Below are 22,695 nucleotides of genomic sequence, written 5' to 3' on the forward strand. Positions count from 1 at the left end.
TGGTAAAAATAGGAGATTTTAACTACCCTGAAACTGCCTGGAATAATGGCACTGCTGGAACAGTAAATAAGTGGAAATGTACAGTTTAAACCCATCAGGAAAACAATTTTATGGTACAGTTTACAGAAGCCTCAACTAGAAATGATGCTACACTGGGCCTGTTAAATCTCAAGCCATAAGGAGCAAATGTTATGAACTAAAGTTAATATAAAATAATATCTGACAGATGCGAGTAGAGAAGAGCTGATCGGCAGCTCTCCTGACAGGGGAGGTCTGTGCTGATTGGATGCCCGCCCAGGACCACCAGGATGCCGCCATGACCACCAGGGATGGCCACCATTCTCTCCTGCATAGACCACAATCTCAAGGAGGCCTCCCAAACATATGGTTATACTGTTTAGCAGCAAGATTTACACAGCTAGCCCAGTGGTATGCCCAAGCTAATAAAGTTCCATGGATTTCCTTTGAAGAGCACTCCATCCTCCCATTCCACCTACAAGGTCTACTGTCACCAACTCTGTCCTCCCTCGCAAATTATATTCATTAAACTAAGTAATAGTCCACTCTTATCATTTGTGGTTTCGATATGAAGAAAGATTTAACTTGACCTCTGTTACCCCCCTCGATACTCATTTTTAGGTGATCCACATTTCACCCCAGCCTTTAGGCACAACAGCCATTTTGCTGTATGGATATCATACAATCTTGTCATACTAAAATCCCTTTCCACAGATAATACATTTGGTTATTTTGCTCAATTACAATTGAAATTTAAACTTCCCTCAATAAAACTCTCGCACTATACCCAACTTCAAAACTTTTTTTCAAAATACTCTTTTTTAAACCTTCAAACTCTATTCACTCATTTTGAAAATATTTGCACCTGATCTCCCAGAGACAAAGGATTACGTTCTTGTATATATCACCATTTAAGTGAAATGTCTCTCCTAGATAAATCCAAACCAATGTTTCAATAGGAGACAGATTTGGGTAACTCTTTTACATCTGAAGAATGGAACACCATTATTGTTAATTTTCTCAAATGTACCTGTTCAATATCTATCAGAGAAACAACTGTGAAATTACATACCAGATGGAAAATGCCCCCCCCCCCCCCTTAATTTACATTTCTTATACCCCTCAGTCTCTCCTTGATGTTATAGAGGATGTTCTGCTCAGGGCTCCTCTCTACACATCTTTTGGAGCTGTAAACTTCTTAAATCTTTGTGTCAAAAGTAAACAGAAAGTATATGCCACACTTTACATTACACCATGCATATGTTTAATAAAAAATGGACATATTGGATATATTCCCTTGTCTGAAAATGCTTAACTAGTTTTCCCTTCTTTACTCAAGAGCTCTAGATTACATTGTACTTGTTTGACCATTCATTTTACATTTGCATGACCTTATGTACTCACTAGACATGTGCATTCGTTTTCGTCCGAATGCATTTTCGTCTGAATTTCAGGTATTTTCGTTATCATTTTAACAAACCATAACGAAAGCACAGAAAACGAAAACCGAAAGATCCGACATAAACAAATTCTTTATTTTTGTTTTTGTTGCGGTCGAATGTTCCTAACCTTAAATCTATTAGTCCAATATTATTCTACATAAAGAGAAAAGATTCGACATAGAGAGAAAAGATTCAACATTATAGAGACTTGAAGATTCGACATAGAGAGACATGAAGAGTCGAAATATATATATATATATATATATATATATTTTTAAGATTCTGTTGAATCTTCTTTTTTTTTCTTCTTCTTCTTAGAACATTCGACAGACACATAAGCCTTCAATGACAGATTCAACCTTAATTGTGCCTAACCTTAACTCTATTAGTCCAATATTATTCTACATAAATAGAAAAGATTTGACATAGAGAGACATGAAGATTCGACATAGAGAGACATGAAGATTCAACATTGAGAGACGTGAAGATTCGACATAGAGAGACATGAAGATTCGACATAGAGAGACATGAAGAGTCAATTTTTTTTAAAGATTCTTTAGAATCTTCTTTTTTTTTTCTTCTTCTTCTTAGAACATTCGACAGACACCATAAGCCTTCAATGACAGATTCGACCTTAATTTGGATTTTCGGACGAATGCATTTTTTTACGAAAAACGAAATAAATAAAAACGATTTTCGGGAGTAACTAAATAAATGTATTTTTCGGACGAAAATGAAATTCCGAATCAAAATATTTCAGTGTGCGCATGTCTAGTACTCACAGGATTATATCTTATTAATGTTTAGGTTCTTTAACCTCTTGACCACTGGGCACTTAAACCCCCTTCCTAACCAGGTCATTCAACATTGTACCCATATGAAATGTTTGTCCTTTTTTTCACACAAATAGAGCTTTCTTTTGGTGGTATTTAATCACCATTGGGTTTTTTATTTTTTGCGCTATAAAAGAAAAAAGACTGAAAATTCTGTAAAAAATAATAATTTTTCTAGTTTCTGTTATAAAATTTAGAAAATTTGTAATTTTTCTTCATAAATTTGGGCCAAAATGTATACTGCTACATATCTTTGGTAAAAATAAGTACAAATTGGTGCATATTATTTGGTCTTTGTGAAAGTTATAAAGTCCACAAGCTATGGTGCCAATATCTGAAAATTGATTACACCTGAAGTACTGACGGCCTATCTCATTTCTTCAGACCCTAACATGCCAGAAAAGTACAAATACCCCCCAAATGACCCCTTTTTGGAAAGAAGACATTCCAAGGTATTTAGAAATAGGCATGGTGAGTTTTTTTAAGTTGTTTTTTTTTTCCCACAATTCTTTGCAAAATCAAGATTTATTTTTTCTTCACAAAATTTTCATATTAGAAGGTTATTTCTCACAGCATATGCATACCACAAATTACACCCCAAAACACATCCTGCTATTCCTCCCGAGTATGGTGATACCACATGTGTGAGACTTTTAAACAGCGTGGCCACATACAGAGGCCCAACATGCAGGGAGCACCATCAGGCGTTCTGGAGCAGCCAGGCCAATTCTGACATTTCTCTCCTACGTGTAAAAATCATCATTTATTTGCTAGAAAATTACATAGAATCCCAAAACATTATATATCCTTTTTTAGCCATAGACATCTTCCCAGAATAACTCGACCGCGCTGTAGACGTATTTTGTCTATAGCGCGGTCTTCAAGTGGTTAAATGAACTTATTGTGAACTTCACTTAGGCCTTTATTTTATGCTACCTCTCCTTAATGTATCAGGATTGAAGCCTTATATTGAAAACCCTCTAGTCCTGGTCTAAATTTGTACTTGATATTTTTGTATAATTGTACCTCATTTTGATTTTTCTAATAAACATTGTTTGTAAACAAAAAAAATTAGAACCTCATGACAACTTTGAAGCATGGTGGTAGAAATGTTATAGTTTGGGGTTGCTTTGCTGCTTCAGGACCTGCAACACACACTCATCAAATTAACTTTACATTCTGCATTATATCAAGGTGTGCTTGATAGGAATGTAAGGCAATTTGTCCAAACATTAAAGTTGAAATGAAAATGAGTCTTTCAACATGATCATGACCTGAAGCACATTAATCAATGCATACAAGCAGTAGTTTAAGAAGAAGAAATGGAGGTTATGGACTACATAAGTGAAATCTTAACTTGAATCCCATTATAAGTTTGTAGGGACAGTTCATGCAAGGAAATTAACAAACATCTTGCAACTGAGGGAAATTCCATGGAGAAGTGATCACAAAAAAGTAACCGAGCCAATGTCAGGGTACACCATTACATCTGTTGATATTTTTGTTGAATAAATTATTGAAAAGGTATTTTTTTTCTTAGGTTCCTATTCAAGTATATCACTGTTAATCTGAATACAGTGGGCGGATTTAGTGGGGTGCAGTTGCACTCTCTGAGTTCAGTTGCTCCAAAGCTTAGCAAATGAGGAGAAGCTCAATCATCCAATCACATGCAAGCAACAATGCTGTTGCAATGTGCACAGTCTTTTTGTCTTTAGTAAATCAACCTCACTGTTTGGATAAAGATTTAATGTAATGTTTGCCAAAAGTCAACAATTTCCATGAACAATTCAGGAATTCTTCCCTAAAAAAAACCTTTTACACCTCACAGAAATCAATTTAGCTACCAAAAAATATCACAAAGCTTTTACAAACTTTGCTCATCTTAAGGTGCTGCAACAATGTTAAATTGTTGTGCAAATTTCATACATGCTTTTGTGCACAGGAGGAAGGTACCGTATGTATATTTTAGGCATTTAATAATCCGCTGTGTCTGGGCTGTATCAAACCACCATCAAGGCATTTAGTAGAATAAGGATTTATTTTCAAAAAGGCAAAATACCTATCAGCCAGTAAAGCTAAAAAATGAACTGCTATCATTCAGCGGAAACAATAAAGTTTATAAGTCTATGTAATTGACCTAATTCTGAATAAACAAAAATAAATAAAAAGATTTAGCAAGTTTATCCTAAGATTTTTAAGCACTTTAGTTTCTTGTTCCACAATCTAGCACCTATTCTTTCTCTATGGCAATGTTACTCAACCAGGGTGCTTGAATATTAACTCTGATTTCCTTGTTGGATTCAGGATTAGCCAGTTCAAATGTAGAATCAGTGTGAATTGTGATGGGGTAGGTCGAGATCTGTAGGAACATAATGCCATTAATTGAGATTGGAGAACTTTCCGATGCATTCTTCTGTGTTGCTGATGTACACAAAGAACTGTTTTGTTTGGTTGTGTTTGTATCCCAACACTACATTGTTGTCCATGTAAAGGTGAAAAGAGTCTAATTCAAAGTCTGTTTTCCATTTTATAAGCTCAGCAATTGGAATGGTATGTGCTGGCTTTGGGGTCAACTTGGCCTTACTTAAAGACAAAACTCACACGTATTTGTTTTTTGGATAAATAATTTTGAGGTAGGCCACTGCAGGATATATTTTCTGGAGGTATTCATTAGGGATGCATAAATATAAAAGTTCTGTATGTGAAGTTGTTCTAGTGCTTTAATGCCCCCCTTTCATGATTCCCATCTTTGTTATTTCCCTCTGGGTAATGGGGTATCCCAATCTGTGTTTGCATGAGTAAACTGTCTTAAAAATATCTTACCCAGAATGGGTAACCCAGAGGATCATAGATGCTGTTCTCAGCGGTCAAAACTCCTTGTTTTATGAAGGGTTTCTCACAAGTTGATACTTGAAACATGAACATTTGTTGCTTGACATCCCACAAAAATCCAAGGCTATGATGTGAAAGGGCAAGATCCATTCCTAACTTGAATCCCTTTACATTAACAGCATAGTCATCAGAAGGAAAGGCTGTCATTACCTTGTCACTGTTAGAGACAATTCTGTGAAGCAGTGGCAAGCAAATACTGAGTTCTCTTCAGAAGATCAATTGCTTCTTCTTCTGTAGGCAGAGATTTGAGCCCATCATCTATGTAGTAATTCCTTTCCACAAATTCATGTGCATCAGATCAGAATTATTATATCTACTTGAGGTGTCCTTTTCAGCCCATATATTGCTACAGCAGGAGAAGGGCTGTTACCGAAAACATGTACGTTTATTCAGGAGTCTATTGAATCTTTAGAAGTTTCTGTTATCTTTATGAATGATGAAACAGTGGATCATTTGCTGATTGTCAGCCTTAACAGCAACTTGGTGTTGTCTGAAGTGGAGCAAAACTCTTAAAAGTTTATTGTTCAGATTAGGCCCAATGGGAAGAACATCATTGAGGGAAAAACATCTGTAGCACCCTGCTCCTGATGACCAGGTGCTATGTTTAAATTTAGTGGGTGTCTGAGCTGGTAGTTAGCTCAGACTCTGATGATTAAGGCTAAATCAGCCTCTGTTCTGGCTATGGCTGTGCTTGGAGGGTTTTCCCATTGTTTGCCTGTAGGTGGAGTTACCACCACAGGCCAATGTTGGAACACAGGTAGGCCAGAGTGTATTGGGTGTTTTTCCCCCCGGAACAGCCCAGTGGGGGTAGTATCCCCGCTGGGCATGCTGGGGAAGGATACTTAAGGGGAAGGCGCCATTTTCTCTAGGCTCTTTGCCTCGTGGCCCTCCTGGCTCGAGGTATGTGATGGTCCATTTTTCGGCAGGTAAGGCCCAGTTGTCTTGACTGGGGCCTGCACTTTGAAGGTGATCCTGTGCTGTCTGTCCGGTGGGAGGAAGCCACTCAATGGAGGAAACCAGGGGAGGACCTGTCCTGGAGAGGACCAAGCGGAAGGCTGGTATCTTGGGAGAGGCCTGGTAAGTTTATTGGAGGATGCACCGTATTCTATGATGTCTTACAGTGTTGCCGGGTCGGCTTAAAGGCTCTAAACTGTATGGCTGGAAATCCGGGTACTAAATCCTTCTGAAACACTTTATTTCTACTTTTAAAGAAAGGTCTGTGGCAGGGACTGTATTCTTTTTGTTTGTGCATCATCCCGGCTGCTAGGCCAGTGAGAGGGGCCTATCCAGGTGAGCAATACCCACTTTGAGGAAAGTGGTGAGTGTGACTTTTGAAACTTAGAAGTTCCTCAGTGATCTGCATCATGTGCCTGAACCTTCCACCCTGATCTTATCTGGCTTGCAAGGATGGTACATGACAAAGCATAAGAGGTACAAACATTCCTCTCCTGCCCTAAGAGGTGGTGAAGGCTCAGTATGGTCTCTCGCGAGTGTGTGTATATAAGGGAGGTCTATCGAGGGGTGTCTTCACTGCTGGGCTCTGATAAAGAGGCTTAGACTTTCGAAACGCGTCAGCCGGTGGTGACCCCTTTCACTTTCTCCATGACTGAGAAAGTGAAAGTGAACCCCGGAGTGTGGTTCGAGGTCTTCTTACTGCAGCTAATGTCGATTAAGCTTAAATGCAATTGTTTCTACTACACTTGTGAGTAGGCCTTGTATATATATTTTAATTTATAATTTAATTTATAAAAAAAAATAACGGTAATACACTAGGCTGGTGCGCCTTTGTTTTCTTCTCTCTGGTCTCTCGCAAGTACCTTCTGCATGAAGTCCACAAAGTGTTTTTTCATCTCAGGTTTTCTGTTCAGGGTGCATGGTAAATAAATAAATCATGCTTCTGCATGACTATTATTTGGTAGTTTCTTTCTTGAGGCACAAAATGGTAGTGGTGCCACTCAGATATTGGAATGGTAGTGATGTGGGCACTGTTCGAAACAGGTAATGCAAACATTTGGCAGTATGTGTGTCTTGAAAGACCTCCTGACATTACCCAGCTAGGTGTTGTCTATAATGACCCAGCCTTGGTTCAGTCTTTGAGCATATGGTGTGTCATGTGGCCCTTTGATTTGGTAGAAAAAAATGGTTTGAGAGAGCCCTCTAGTTGCAGTACCTTATGAAAAGGTTGAGAAAGGGATGACATGCAATCAACTGTTTTAGACCAAAAGTGATTAACACTAACCATCAGTTCTTGTTTATCAGCCTCATAGTTCTGTTGAACCTTCCAAGCTGGTTTAACCTGGTTTAGTTCCTAATCTGGAAAGAATTTTGGTTCCTGCTGTCTTTCTGTCATCACAGAAAATGTAATATTTTGCTGGGACATTATCCTGGCAATGAAAGAATTAACTGTCAGTTTCTGAGAAATGTATTAATTGCTTAGCTCTGAGCAGGTAATATAAACCAAAATCAGAGTAGCATGTAGTAACGCAAGCAACTTTTACTGTATATATTGTGGCAGAGCGAGGCTCTGTCCCAGTAGAAATAGTGGTAAAATGGACACAGGGTATGCACATTTGCTGGGTGCAACTCTACAGAGCGTAGATGTGGACTGGAGAAGACTGCTTGGTATTTTTAAATGGGGCTCTGTAGTTTGGAGATTCCACAGTGTCTGGGGTGGGACGGAATCTCCAACCCTGTATCCAGACTTTGTGATTACCAGCAGGGTGTGTGCTCAGGTGAGCACAGCCCTTTATAATGAGAGTGTGCTAAGATCTCATGGCTCCCAGTTGGAGACAGCTCCTGTAATGCCGCGTACACACGGTCGTTTTTTTTGATGAAATATAACAACGTTTTTCATCATGAAAAAAAACTGCGTTTTTTTCTAACTTCATCATAAAAAATGACGTTGCCCACACACCATCGTTTTCTGAAAATGCTCTAGCAAAGCGCAGTTACGTACAACACGTACGACGGCACTCTGTTCCATTCAAGCTCCCGTCTCATAACTTGCTTCTGAGCATGCGCGGGTTTAAAACATCATTTAAAACGTCGTTTTAGCCCACACATGTTAATTTTTTATCACACAAAAAAACGACATTTTGAAAAACGACATAAAAATTAGACGCATGTTCGAATTTTTTTTGGTCGTTTTTTAGAAGACAAAAAACTATAAGAAGCCCTCACACGATCATTTTAAATGACGTTTTTAAAAACTTTGTTTTATTTCATCACAAAAAACGACCGTGTGTACGCGGCATAAGAGGCAGGAGGTCTCCAGAAGTCAGAGAGGCTGTAGGAGACAGACAGAAATTTGATAACTGCAAGAGGCAGAGCTATAGACGCTAAAGGGAAGCCGCCTATGTTGAGGAATCCGCTGGTCTGGGTGACCAGGATAACGTGCAGAAGTACTGCTACAGAGAGCCAGGCGGGCTAGCATTTTCTGTTTGCATCTGATGGAGAAGAACCCCCTGCGTGGGAAACCTTTGATTGAACTTTTTATTTTTGCCTTTTTAATAAAAATGGGCTACCATGCCCTTAAAACATAGTTCCTGACTGGTGTGAATCACTGAAAAAACGCATACCACGAGAGTTAACAACCCCCAATCTTACAATATGTATAGTGCACATATGACTTGTATAACAGCCCCATTAGAAAAACACTGAATTATTGCTCTCTTGTAGGCTACTATGATTAACTTGCAGGCATTTACAGGCTTGTGTGACAATGGCAAAGCTGTCCTAAGCTGCTGTTTACCCAAAGTCCAAATCCTATTTTACAGTATACCCCAGAGCTATAAATAATTTTTGACTGGAGCTAAATTATATTTTGACTGTTCTGCCCCTCCAATCTAAACACTGAAAGTGTGATTTTTAGAACGCATCCAGTTGTGGCAAAATATCTGTAAATTACATTCCCATTAGAATTCAAACACAGTGACTCGACCCATCTTGCAGATTGTATAAAGCTTTAATTGAAAACTTGTGCAGATCTTGACAGATGAACATCAGATAGGTAAAGAAAAATCATAGTATAACTAGCTACAGCAGTATGCAGTGCATGTGGTGAATGAAAGCTAAAGCACAGAGGATGAGGCTAGCTATACAAATCATCTCCTAGCTATGGAGGTGGTGGGCACGCATATAAGGTGCATCTCCTAGTCTCTTCATGTGGCTTATTTCTCAGTGAAATCTCTGTGATAAAATGTACCTCAATGTATTCACAAAGATGTTTTATCACAGTTGTTCTTTTACAATATGGACTGACCACTTTTTAATCTATCACATTTATGAACGTGTAATGGTCTGTTTAACGTACATAGCACTGATTGTTATGTTGAGTGGATCATAAGAAGCACACTATTTTCTACATATGAAGTATGGTCAGCAGGGTCTCAGTATAAAAACATCACTTAATCACCACAACTCCAAAGTTAACTCAGTCCTCATACAGGAAAAAAGAACAAATGGCTCACATATGGCGTCAATACCGCTAGTACATCTTTATTATTAAAGCCATAAAAAACATAAAAGGTACTCACATTGTTCAGACAGATACAAGGCAATTAAATAGTGGATGACCTCGCCCACAAACGCCAGCGGTGGGCTTTGGTGATGTCACACAATTGTGGCCCCGCCCAACATGTTCACGTGACAGCGAGTCATCAGGGGAAACCGGGGCAATAACCTTTTGTGTAGTGTTCACTGTATTTTTTTATTTATAAACATAAATACAAGACATACAGAAGTGCACAAGATTAAAAAAGTATGATTTGCCAAAACAGTAGTGATATTTTCGAACAAGTAAACACAAATCTGTCCTTCTGGTCTATATATAACATACTGTCATTTTAAATCCGTAGGACCGTAGTTGGTAGAACAGCACAGGAGAAAGCAGAAAGAATGAAATGAAGTGTTCTAAAAAAATATGAAAGCAAATACAATTACAGTTACAATAAATAACATGACAGTAAACTTAAGAAACGGGAACAACAAATCTAAAACAAACATAAATAGTTGGGTGGCATTTTTGTTTAAAGCTCAGAAGCATGGTGAAGATGTACATGGTAACATGGCCTTTTTGACATGTTTACAACTATGGCAGTTGTTCGCTTATGAAATACTAGCTTGCACAGTACTTTATGATTCAGACAATAAGCTTTTCTAGAAGTTACAAAAAGAAAAACACAAGTCAAATATATTCCCCTTTACACCAGAGGTAATTTTTTCCTGACATTTCACAGTTGTTCTAACAACTCAATAAAGAGCTATAAAGTTTAAAACAGCTCTAAACCTCGATTCCCAGTTGGAGCTAAAGAATCTACTGGTAACTCCTGGTGGATTTGGTCAGATCAAAATAGCATAAACAGCAGTCTGCTAAACTGCTCAAAATAATGAATAGTGAAGAAAAAAACAAGAAACAAGGCTTACCACTTGACCTCCAGAAGGTTTTACCACCTACATGGCCAGACCATTTTTTTCTTTTCAGCACTGCAGTACTTTAATTGGTAATTGTGCAGGCACTGTATGTAAATTATATATATATATATATATATATATATATATATATATATATATATATATATATATATATATATATATATATATATATATATATATATATATATATATATATATATATATATATATATATATATATATTTTTTTTTTCACAAATAGAGATTTTTTTTGTGGTATTTTATCACCACTGTTTTCTTTATTTTTTGCTATATAAACAAAATACAGATTTATGTTTAAACCCACCGCCAGAATTTTCTGCTTTCTGTTATAAAACATCTCCAATAATATCAAATTTACTCATAAATCTAATTTCTTGAGGCCCATAAAATGCCAGGACAGTACAAATACCACCCAAAGGCCCCCTTTTTGGAAAGTAGACAGACTGAGGTATTAAAAAAAAAATCTTTTAAACAAATTCTGGTTATAGAACACAGTTACAATATGTGAGCAGTAATTATGAACCTTATTATAATACAGTATAAATTCCTTGTTTATTATGCAGTTATTATTTTATGTTTATTTTGACATATCGTCCTAGACTTTAATCCCCCCAAAGAAGACTACGAGATTAGGTCGAAACACATCAGTTTTTCATGTGGACGGCAATTTGTAATGTGTTATCAAACGTGATATTCACCAATCTTAATGGAACATGTTTGTGTATATCTGTAACCAGAGCTCATATTTTAAACTCCATTATATAATTGACTTCCATTTTGTATAAATAAAAGATTTTATCCAAATGATATTCTTTTGATTGAAACACTTTGATGCTAAAAAAAAAAACTTGGAGGAACTATCCCATTTTTTGATTTTTTTTTGCAGCCATACAGATTTTTTAAATGTGTTTTTCTATGCATACAGTCTGAGGTTTTTGGAAAGACAAAGCACCTACAGTAGTAGGGGAATGAGTGCTAGAAATGTAAACAAGGAAATAGGAAAACGAGTAGAACAGGATGAGCTGATGCAGTGTGTCAGGGAAGAACACAGGCTGGGCAAATGGTTATTTTTTCATTCACATCTATCTATAAAAGCTGTAGGGGGACATGTTTTCACGTTTGTTTCTAAGAATATGTCCTAATCTAGACCAATTCTGCAATCAGTAAGGTTCTTTTTGATAGACAAGTCAGCTGGCCTCCTTTAAAGTCTCTCTAAATGTAGGAAAGCCCAACATCTGGCTACAAACAGAGATTTTGTGACAGTGGAGTTTGGCAAGCCAGAATTACTATTTTGAATACAAGGTCCATTTGACTGCAAGGAAGGGATTTTGTTTCTTCTTTTCAAATGGTGGAAGCAGGGCTTTTTTTCAGGGGGAACTTGGTGGAACTCAGTTCCACCACCTCTGGCTCAGACCTTTGGGGGGGTGGGCCTGTTCACCACAATCACTTGTAAACACATAAGTCCGGTTTATGTGTTTACAAGTGACAGCTCTGTGTGTAACCCCACTGAACTCTACACTCTGTACATAATGCAATCCTGGTATTTAATGCCCCGTTAAGACCCTCCTACAGTTTGTGAAATTTGACTGACCACACCCACTATTTGATGTGATTTGGAGGGTGTGTGTGGGTGGAAGTTTTTTTGGCGGGGGTCGTAGTTGAGTTCCAGCACCTATTGTTTTTGCCTATGTTAAAAAATTACTGCATCTGCTGATTATAAAGTAAAATAGAAAGGGTCCACTTTAAATTCACTCAATCACTGAATGGAGCTTTGCTAGCAGGTATAAAATAGTAGCGCTTAAAGGGTTTGTAAAGAATTTTTTTTTTTATCTTAATAGCTTCCTTTACCTTAATGCAGTGCTATTTTCATGTCCTTATTGTTCATTTTTGCTCTCAAGTTGCTGTAATTCTTCTCTGATCTCCACACTTCCTGGTTGTCTGTTTCCTGGTAACCACAGTACTGGGAGATTTCTCTCTGTGGTCACTAATCAAGGAGGTGTGATTACTGTGTGTCTAAAACCCCACAGCACCAATCAGTTTCATTTTCCAAACCATCATTGCCCTGTATTGGCTATGTGGCTCTGTACATCACAGAAGCAGGAAACATGCAAAAACGAAACTAGAAGCTACAGGTACATTATACGATTGATTTTTATCTGTTTTTGATCATTTTTAAAAGGAATAAGTTAACTATTATGTCTCTATACCCTGTAAACAGTCATTTCAGCAAAAAAAAATTAAAAATCCTTTACAACTCATTTAAGTTAGACATTCTGAACGGGAAAAGTTTTGGTTTCTCCTGGTAGTGATGGAGCTTGATAGTCCCTTATACACGTTCACATTGGCCAAAACGGCAACCCATTTTAGTAATGGCCTGTAGGAGACAGAAGGGAAAGAGCAAGTGTACTACCTGGAAATATTGTAGCTTTGCCTTGGACAGGTGAAAATCAGCCATAGCTGAGAGGAATTTAAAGGACTTCAACAGTATATGCCTGCACTTTATACTTGTTACCTAACGATTTTTTTAAAGTGAGAGAGTCACTTTAATAATATAATTTATCATGAATTCCTGTGAGCTATATGAAATGTATACAGTGGGTATAGAAAAAAATCACCCCCTTTAAAATAAATACACTTTGTTGCTTTGCAGCCTAAAATTAAGACAGACACCATTTTTGTTTTATCCAGCTGTATCCACATCCAAGTGAAAGATATAACACTAATATTTTAGAAAAAAATATATCAATGCATTGTGCTAGTATTTTGAACCACCTTTTGCTTAAATTACAGCCTTTAGTCTGTTGGGATATGTCTCTATTAACCTCCCTGGCGGTATGATTATTTCAGATTTTAGGTGCTGAAAGCGGTACCATTATTTTGCATGGAAATTTGGCGTTTTATATTGTAGGCCTGCAATTTTTGGGAATAATACACTTAAATCTGTCCAAACAAGAGTCTAGTAGACATCCCGGGTATGATAAAGTTTGAAACACAAAATCATAAATTATAATATAATAAATAACTATAAATAATTATAACAAATAATAATAATAAAAATTATTCAATAATGTAATCAAATCAAAAACACAGACATTTGCTCAGTTGCAGAATTGTCGCTGTCATTACTTTCAGTGTTTGATGACGAATTTCCCCACAAATCGCTATCGCTCAATTCTACAAGTGATTATAATTTATTATTGCTGTTTTGTAGCTGGTCTAAAACCACTTTTGACATAAAGGGGCACTTTTTGGTTGCTATGGACAATCTCCAGTTTCCAGGCAGAAAAAAAAGTGGGCCAGATGCATGTAGATTTGCGGCGGCGTATCGTATCCCGTTTACGTTACCCGGCGGCAAGTTTCCAGCGTAAGTGCTTGATTCACAAAGCACTTGCGTGTAAACTTTCAGCGGCGTAGCGTAAAGCCGTCCGGCGCAAGCCCGCCTAATTCAAATGGGGCATGTGCCGACGTTCTGCGCATGCTCCGTTTGGAAATTTCCCGCCGTGCTTTGCGCGAAATTACGGCGCCCCAACGTGTTTTTTGAACGGCGACGTGTGTAACGTACTTTCGTATTCCAGGAGGTCTTACGCAAAAAAAAAAATTTAAATTCGACTCGGGAACGACGGCCATACTTTAACATGGCTGGTCTAAATCTAAGCCATGAAATAGCAGGCTTAAGTTTGCGATGGGAAAAACCGACTAGCGACAACATAAGAGAATGCGACGAACGCGCGTACCTTTGTGGATCGCCGTAAACAGCTAATTTGCATACCCGATGCTGGAAAACGACGCAAACTCCACCCAGCAGCCGCCGGAGAATTACACCTACGATCTGAAGGCGTACGAAGCCGTACGCCTGTAGGATCTATGCCAAAAGCCATCGTATCTTGGTTTGAGGATTCCAAATCAAGATACGACGCGGCAAATTTGAAAATACGCCGGCGTTACATAGTTACATAGTTACATAGTTACATAGTTAGTCAGGTTGAAAAAAGACACAAGTCCATCCAGTTCAACCACAAAAAATAAAAAAAACAAAATAAAAAACACAGTAAAATCCTATACACCCAACTCCATACCCACAGTTGATCCAGAGGAATTCCTTCCTGATCCCCCGAGAGGCAATCGGATTTACCCTGGATCAACTTTACCTACAAATCTTAGTACTCAGTTATATTCTGTACATTTAGGAAAGAATCCAGGCCTTTCTTAAAGCAATCTACTGAGCTGGCCAGAACCACCTCTGGAGGGAGTCTGTTCCACATTTTCACAGCTCTTACTGTGAAAAAACCTTTCCGTATTTGGAGGTGAAATCTCTTTTCCTCTAGACGTAAAGAGTGCCCCCTTGTCCTCAGTGTTGACCGTAAAGTGAATAACTCAACACCAAGTTCACTGTATGGACCTCTTATATATTTGTACATGTTGATCATATCCCCCCTTATTCTCCTCTTCTCAAGAGTGAATAGATTTAGTTCTTCTAATCTTTCCTGATAGCTGAGCTCATCCATGCCTCTTATCAGTTTGGTTGCCCTTCTCTGCACTTTCTCCAGTTCTCCGATGTCCTTTTTGAGAACTGGTGCCCAAAACTGAACTGCATATTCCAGATGAGGTCTTACTAATGATTTGTACAGGGGCAAAATTATATCTCTGTCTCTGGAGTCCATACCTCTCTTAATACAAGAAAGGACTTTGCTCGCTTTGGAAACCGCAGCTTGGCATTGCATGCCATTATTGAGCTTATGATCAACTAAAACCCCCAGATCCTTCTCCACTACAGATCCCCCCAGTTGTACTCCCCCTAGTATGTATGATGCATGCATATTCTTAGTCCCTAAGTGCATAACTTTACATTTATCTACATTAAACCTCATCTGCCACTTAGTCGCCCAATTAGACAGAGCATTGAGGTCGGCTTGTAAATTGGAGATACACCGGCGTATTTCTGCTGTGAATCTGGCCCAGTATTTATAATATAAAAGTGCATGCAGGACACTGGACAGACCACTAGGGACAAAGGGGGTGTGTAATTATTTTATACAGTACTGTAATCTGTAAGATTACAGTGTACTGTATCTATACTGTGTTTTTACTTTTTTGAATTTGGCGCCGATCTCCGCCCAAGTTCATCACAACGTCGCAGGGAACGGAGCTCGGCGGCACTCGGGCACTGTGTGAATCGAATGATCCAGGGGAAAAGTAACTATGCCTGGATACTGCGATGTGATCCCGAGTCTGGCTCGGGGTTACAGCTAATAGTACTGAAATTTCACCAGAGCCAGACTCCGCTGTAATTCATTCCAAAGGTGTTCTATTGGGTTGAGCTCAGGACTCTGTGCAGGTCAGTGAAGTTCCTCCACCCCAAACTCACTCATCCTTGCCTTTATGAACCTTGCTTTGTGCAATGGTTTTCAGTCATGTTGGAACAGGAAGGGGCCATTCCCAAACTGTTCCCACAAAGTTTAGAGCATAAAATTGTCCAAAATGTCTTGCTATACTGATGCCTTAAGAGTTCCCTTCACTGGAACTAAGGGGCCAAGCCCAAGTCCTGAAAAACAACCCCACACCATAATCCACCCTTTTATTTGACCCACCAAATTATTTGAACCAGTGCAAAAGGCAAGGTCCATATAGACATGAATAAGCGAGTTTGGGGTGGAAGAACTTGACTGGCCTGCCTCAACCTGATAGAACATCTTTGGGATGAATTACAGTGTGGGATGAATTACAGTGTAGACTGAGAGCCAGGCCTTCTCGTCCACATAAGTGCCTGACCTCACAGAGGAGCTTCTGGAAGAATGGTTAAACATTCCCATAGACACACTTCTAAACCTTGTGGACAGCCTTCTCAGATAAGTTGAAGCTGTTATTGCTGCAAAGGGTGGGCCAACAGAATATTGAACCCTACGGACTAAGACTGGGATTCTATGTGCGTGTAAAGGCAGGCGTCCCAATACCAATACTTTGGGACAATATAGTGGGTTTGTGTATATATATATATATATATATATATATATATATATATATATATATATATATATATATATATATATATATATATATATATATATATATATAAAATGTGTATGTTTAAAGGTGAAGTTTAGCACAAAAAGATCCTTGCATTAGAAACATTCTTTGAAAAGAATACTCTAAGCACACAAACAGTCCTTTCTGCAGCCTTGTTTTCAGAATACATCTACTGTAAGAAATCCCTCTGGACATAAACTTCTTTACAAAAATCCACATCTAAAGTACAATTATGTTGTGCTCTCTCAGGCTGAGCTGAATTTTTTTAAATTCAATTCTATTTTTAGTTTGAGCATCTTATAGGCAGAAATACATAGAACAGCCTGCAAGGAGGGTTATCCAAAGGTTATTCTATATGGGAAGTATAATTATTTATATGAATACTATCTGTAGAAGAAATTATTCCAAGATGACTTACATACCCCATAATTACTGAACAGCCAAATATAATCTGTGTAGAATTAAACAAAATGAATTAAAACACATTTATGAGCTTTTAAGAATAATTCATGTGTAATATATTTCTTACTTCAATTTTTTGCAATTATTTTCCTAATCTCTATAAACAGAATATTCTGATATCAGAACACAATTCATTTGTTTTAGACACTGGGAGCCTGGTGGTGGTAGTTTTCCATTTTCGGCTTCAGTGCTCAGATCGAGTGTGAATAGTGTTGCTCGTGAGTATTTCATCATATATAGTAACTACCATCTATAACATAAACCCTTTACCTAACTGAGCATAAGCACTTCATTAATCTTAAAAACAAGTCCCTTAAGCCTGGTACATACTACAAGTTTTTTTTTCCGTTTAATCTAGCAGTTGACATTGTCGGTCGGAGCCGCTGTATTCACTAAGCAAAGTTAATACAGTGATCTCCCTTGCTGAACTGTTGTATTCCAGCTAGAACACTCCAATCAGTGCTTTCTGCCATTGGCTGGTTTTCCAGCATGCTCGTCTGACAAAACGACATACACACAGGCCGAATGTCGGCCATTTTTTTTACCTGGCCCATGTCTCCCACCCCAAAACCTAACCTTTAAAGCAGTCCCCCTTACACCTAACTTTCCCTAATGCTTAACCTACACCCTAAAGTGAGACCTAGCACTGGCCCTGATTCTGCTACAAAGTAACCTTATCCTAGGCCTGGAGACCCTGTTTTGGCAACTAGACTTTTCTATTAAAGTGGATGTAAACCTGATTCATGAAATTTGACCTAGGTACATATATCTGCAGTGTTTTCTTATCTCTCTCCAAAGCCCTGAGTCCCATGTATTTCTGCTGCTCCGTTCTTCTGTTATCAGCATGATAACTTCTGACAAGTTCTCTGACAGCCCTGCACATTCCTTCCTTCTTTTGGCTATGTGGAGTGGGGGTGCATGCCTTTCCTCCAATCAGCTGTCACACAGTGTATGCCAAGACTTCACTTCCAGTGCTGAACAGAAGAGAAAAAAAAATCCCAATAAACGTTTATTGATTGGTTTGCGCAAAAGTTATAGCGTTTACAAAATAGGGGACAGTTTTATGCCATTTTTATTAATATTTTTTTTTACTAGTAATGGCGGTGATCAGCGATTTTTATCGGCACTGCGACATTATGGCGGACACTTCGAACACTTCTGACACATTTTTGGGACCATTGGCATTTTTATAGCGATCAGTGCTATAAAAATGCATTGATTACTATAAAAATGGCACTGGCAGAGAAAGGGGTTGAGTATGTTCCCTGGGTGTGTTCTAACTGAAGGGGGGGGGTGGACTGACTTGGGGAACTGACTTGGGGAAATGACTGATCGCTGTTCATACATTGTATGAACAGACAATCAGGCATTTCTCCCAATGAGAGGACCGGGAGCGGGTGCTCTGCAAGATGACGTAGATATACGTGATCTCGCCCAGCAGAGCCGATCTGCCGCCGTAAAACTGCGGCGGCTGGTCAGCAAGCGGTTAAGTACTGCAGTGTGGAATGTGGCAAGATAGCTGTTTGGAGGTATCCTGGACCATCGTGGAGCACAAGCAGCCAGCATTGAGGCTGTTCGTAAGTAGGAGTCGTTCGTAAGTCAGGGACTGCCTGTACAGTTTGCTGTATATAATTTTTTTTTATCCTGTAGTTTTGCATAGACAAGGTATGGACTTATTCCTGTACAATTTGACCTTCAAAAAGGTTGAGCACCAAAAATCATTTATTTATTTCCTAGGTCTTCCGATTCAGACTTTTCAGAATACACTTGATATTTCTGAAAGCTGTGCTGGGAGATCCTGACGGAGCTAGATAATGTAAAGACTGAGGAAAGGGAACGGGAACAGTCATTGTTGGCTAGGAAATGGATTCCAGTGATGTTTTCCTTGATTTTTTTTCAAGAACTACACAAATCACCAAATCAGCCATATTAATTTCAATGTCCAAATTTTACGATGCAGTGTTCCAATAGTTCCAAGAGTAGCCACAGCACTCTATGTTTGAGGTAAATCCATACAAATCCAAAGTAGTATAGACACACTCACAGGTCTTGCAGAGGAGATAGATGAAAACAGCTGCATTTTTATGTTGACGTTTCGATGAAGCTCAGTCCATCTTTCTCAAGGTCTTGAGAAAGATGGACTGAATTTCATCAAAACATTCACAATTTAAATGCTGCTGTTTTGATCTATTTCCTCTGCAAGACCCGTGAGTGCCTCTTTACCATTTTGGATTTGTACAGTGTTCCAATATTGATATGAATTGTCATGATTAGTGAGGAGCTGAACATACCTGAGTTTTTGTTCGGGGCAAGTTCAGTAAACTTAATTAACATTCAAATGTAGAATTTGAACCCCTTTAAAGTCAATGGGAGGTAAATGTTAAAAAAAACAGTAATGACTAGTTTCTAGACTAATATGCAAGAGATTGTCAAGCACATGACATGGGGGGGCTGGGTACTGCTCTGAAGCATTTTTTTTAATTCAGTTTAGCAGGGAGAAGCAATTTTAGTAATGCTTAAACTGACACATAAAAAAAACTAAATTGCATTCATTACCATGCATGATGCCCTTATCTTTCCTGTGAAGATGCGTATCTGTGTGATGTATACAACCTACTGCAGTCAAACTAACATTTACAAAGAAAAAAGGGTGTTTAAATTGCCAGGACAAAAAATGGCATGGGGTTCCCTAAATTAAGCTAGATCCTTCAGACCTGGTATGACTATCAAAGGGAGAATCATATGCATAGTAAAAAAATAATACAAGCATGAGGTTCCTCCCAAAAATCCCCACCAGACTCTTAACCAGTCATTCAGCCTCGACCCTCCTTAACCATACCAGGCGGGTGAAACCTGTTATAAACAAAGGGGGAGCTCTCCTGAGTGACATTGTTTTTGAATACTGACATTTTTCTAAAACTGGCTTTGTTGGCTGCCGAGTAAACCGGAAGTGACACTGTGACGTTGCTTCAATAAAAGCCAAATCCAGATTATCGACTGGTGGACATGCCGGCTGGTGGTTCGGGTCACCTGGTGGGACTGGAGGTCCAGGCAGAGAAGCTGAAGATGGCGCGAGGGGGGACGTCCCCTTCCGCTGCTTGTAATAACAGCCGAGTGTTATTCCAGTACAACAACTTTAGCAAAATGACATACATGTATTTGCGTGAAGTGGTTAAAGGACTTGCCAAAACGTTTTCTGTCTTTACTCACACTTTACATTTTTTTTGTGAATCAGTAGGGTTGCTAAGTACCTTTTACTTAGTCACATAAGTGGGGTGGGGGGGGGCGCAATCTGGGTGCCCTCTATTTGTTAGAGGGGACTTCTGGATTCTGATAAGTCCCCCGTCTCAGGGTTGTGGGTAAGCAGCCCTTGTTCTTATCAACATGGGCATGTGAAGGAGTATGGGATCAGGAGGGAGAGCGCATGCTCACCTCCCCTTTGTTGGCCTGCATGTTTGTATAAGGTTCTGATGTTGATCTTTGTGGGACCTCATTCTTTTGATTTTTATCTTTTGCATGAGGTTCACTCCCAAAAATCAATACCAAACCCTAATGTCGCGTACACACGATCATTTTTCAACATGAAAGAAAACGTCGTTTTTCAGCATGTCTAAAAAACGAAGTTTTCCCAACTTCATCATTAAAACGACGTTGCCCACACACCATCGTTTTTAAAAAATGATAGCAAAGCGCGGTGACGTTCAACACATATGACGGCACTATAAAGGGGAAGTTCCATTCGCCTTTGGGCTGCTTTAGCTGTATCCGTGTTAGTAAAAGACGATTTGCGATTTTTTGTCTGTTACAGCGTGATGAATGTGCTTACTCCATTATGAACGGTAGTTTTACCAGAACGCGCGCTCCCGTCTCATAACTTGGTTCTGAGCATGCGCGGGTTTCTTTCGTCGTTTTAGCCCACACAAGATCATTTTTTACAACCCGAAAAACGACATTGTTTAAAACTACGTTAAAAAATGCAGCATGTTTGAAAAAAATGTTTGACGTTTTTCAGAACCTGTACGCGGCATGAGTGTCTGGTATACAATTTGGGGAGGGGGGGCTAATATCTTTTTTTTTGCGTGGGGTCTTCCTTAAAAGCCAAACTAGACTGAAGGGCCTGATATGATTTATGAGGGGGGGGGGCTGTGCTGTTTTTTTTTTACTATCCCTGATCCTTTGCTTAGATGGATTCATGGCGATGTAAGTTAACCACTTAAGGACCGCCTAACGCTGCTATACGTCAGCAGAATGGCACGGCTGGGCACCTGTACGTGATTGTTAAATGCCCAGTCGTGGGTCGCGAGCACGCGACCCACGACAATCCCGGAGCTGAAGAACGGGGAGAGGTGTGTGTAAACACACCTTCCCTGTTCTTCGTTGTGGTGCTGTCATTGATCGTCTGTTCCCTGATATAGGGAAAGGCGATCAATGATGTCACACGTCCAGCCCCGCTCACCTACAGTTCCCGCATCGAAATTTTTAATTTAACGTCGTTTGCGTAACACGTCAAGGAATACGGAAGTACGCTACGCGCGTCGCCGTTCGAAAAAATGACGTCACGGCGCGCAAAGCACAGTGGGAGTTAGGAAACGGAGCATGCGCAGTAGGTCTGGCGCGGGAGCGTGCCTAATTTAAATGGCACACGCCCATTTGAATTGGCCCGCCTTGCGCCGGAGGCCGCGGTCGTAGTTTTCATCGCAAGTGCTTTGTGAATCAGGCACTTGCGATGAAAACTTGCGGCGGTGTAACGTATCTACGATACGTTACGCCGCTAAGATTCTACGTGAATCTGGCCCATGATGTCTAATGTACACTAACCTAGATTAAGGCTTGATTCACACATGTGCGGTGCAAATTCCAGCTTAGTTTTCTCTGCGAAGAGAAAAAATGGCTGTTCAGCGGTTCCTCTACATTGTAGGTGAGATTCAGCTGAGCAGGGAGAGGGGGAGGTGTAGTGAGGAGGGGGAGAGAATGCCTGTTAACAATGAAACACATCTGCGAATCAAATGCGTTCCCATAGAAGAATATGTGCATTCAATTCGCACCGCACTGCCTTAAAAACACACACTTTTTTTGGGCAATGCGAATGCAACGCACATATGTGAACCAGATGCATTCAAACTAATAGATTTTAAAATGTTATGCGAATTGGATGCGGTGTAAAACACATCCAATTCGCATAGGTGTGAACCCAGCCTAAAGGCTTGCTGCATTTATCTGGTATATTTTGCAGTGGTGTTAATGATAAAATTAAATGTATACGTAATGAAATACACCTTTTTGAAAAAAAAAATATATATATGACTTCTTTCACTCGTCTTTTATAAACCTCTTTGGTAGAGAAGGGTTCTTTTATTAACATTCTCTGCTAGAATTATGCTGTGATTCATGTAATTATCCGACAGGCACCTGTCCTGCCAGTTGCATTAATTCAAAGCACTTTTCCAAGATTCTAAACATGGAAAGTGGGTTGATAGCTCATCATTATTTAATAAAGACAGCTTCAAACACATCAGTGCTTCTTTGTACGTTTGTATCACAAACAGTGGGAATATATTTCTCTGTATTAAA

General features: G+C 39.1%; 1 protein-coding gene across 1 annotated transcript in view; it reads right to left on the reverse strand.

The window, feature by feature from the left end:
- The window catches only part of GABRB1 (gamma-aminobutyric acid type A receptor subunit beta1), a 680,617-nt gene that overhangs the window by 603,444 nt on the left and 54,478 nt on the right, over window positions 1-22,695 (reverse strand). The window lies entirely within an intron of this gene.

This window comes from Rana temporaria, chromosome 1 (assembly GCF_905171775.1).
Source record: "Rana temporaria chromosome 1, aRanTem1.1, whole genome shotgun sequence".
Lineage (NCBI taxonomy): Eukaryota > Metazoa > Chordata > Amphibia > Anura > Ranidae > Rana > Rana temporaria.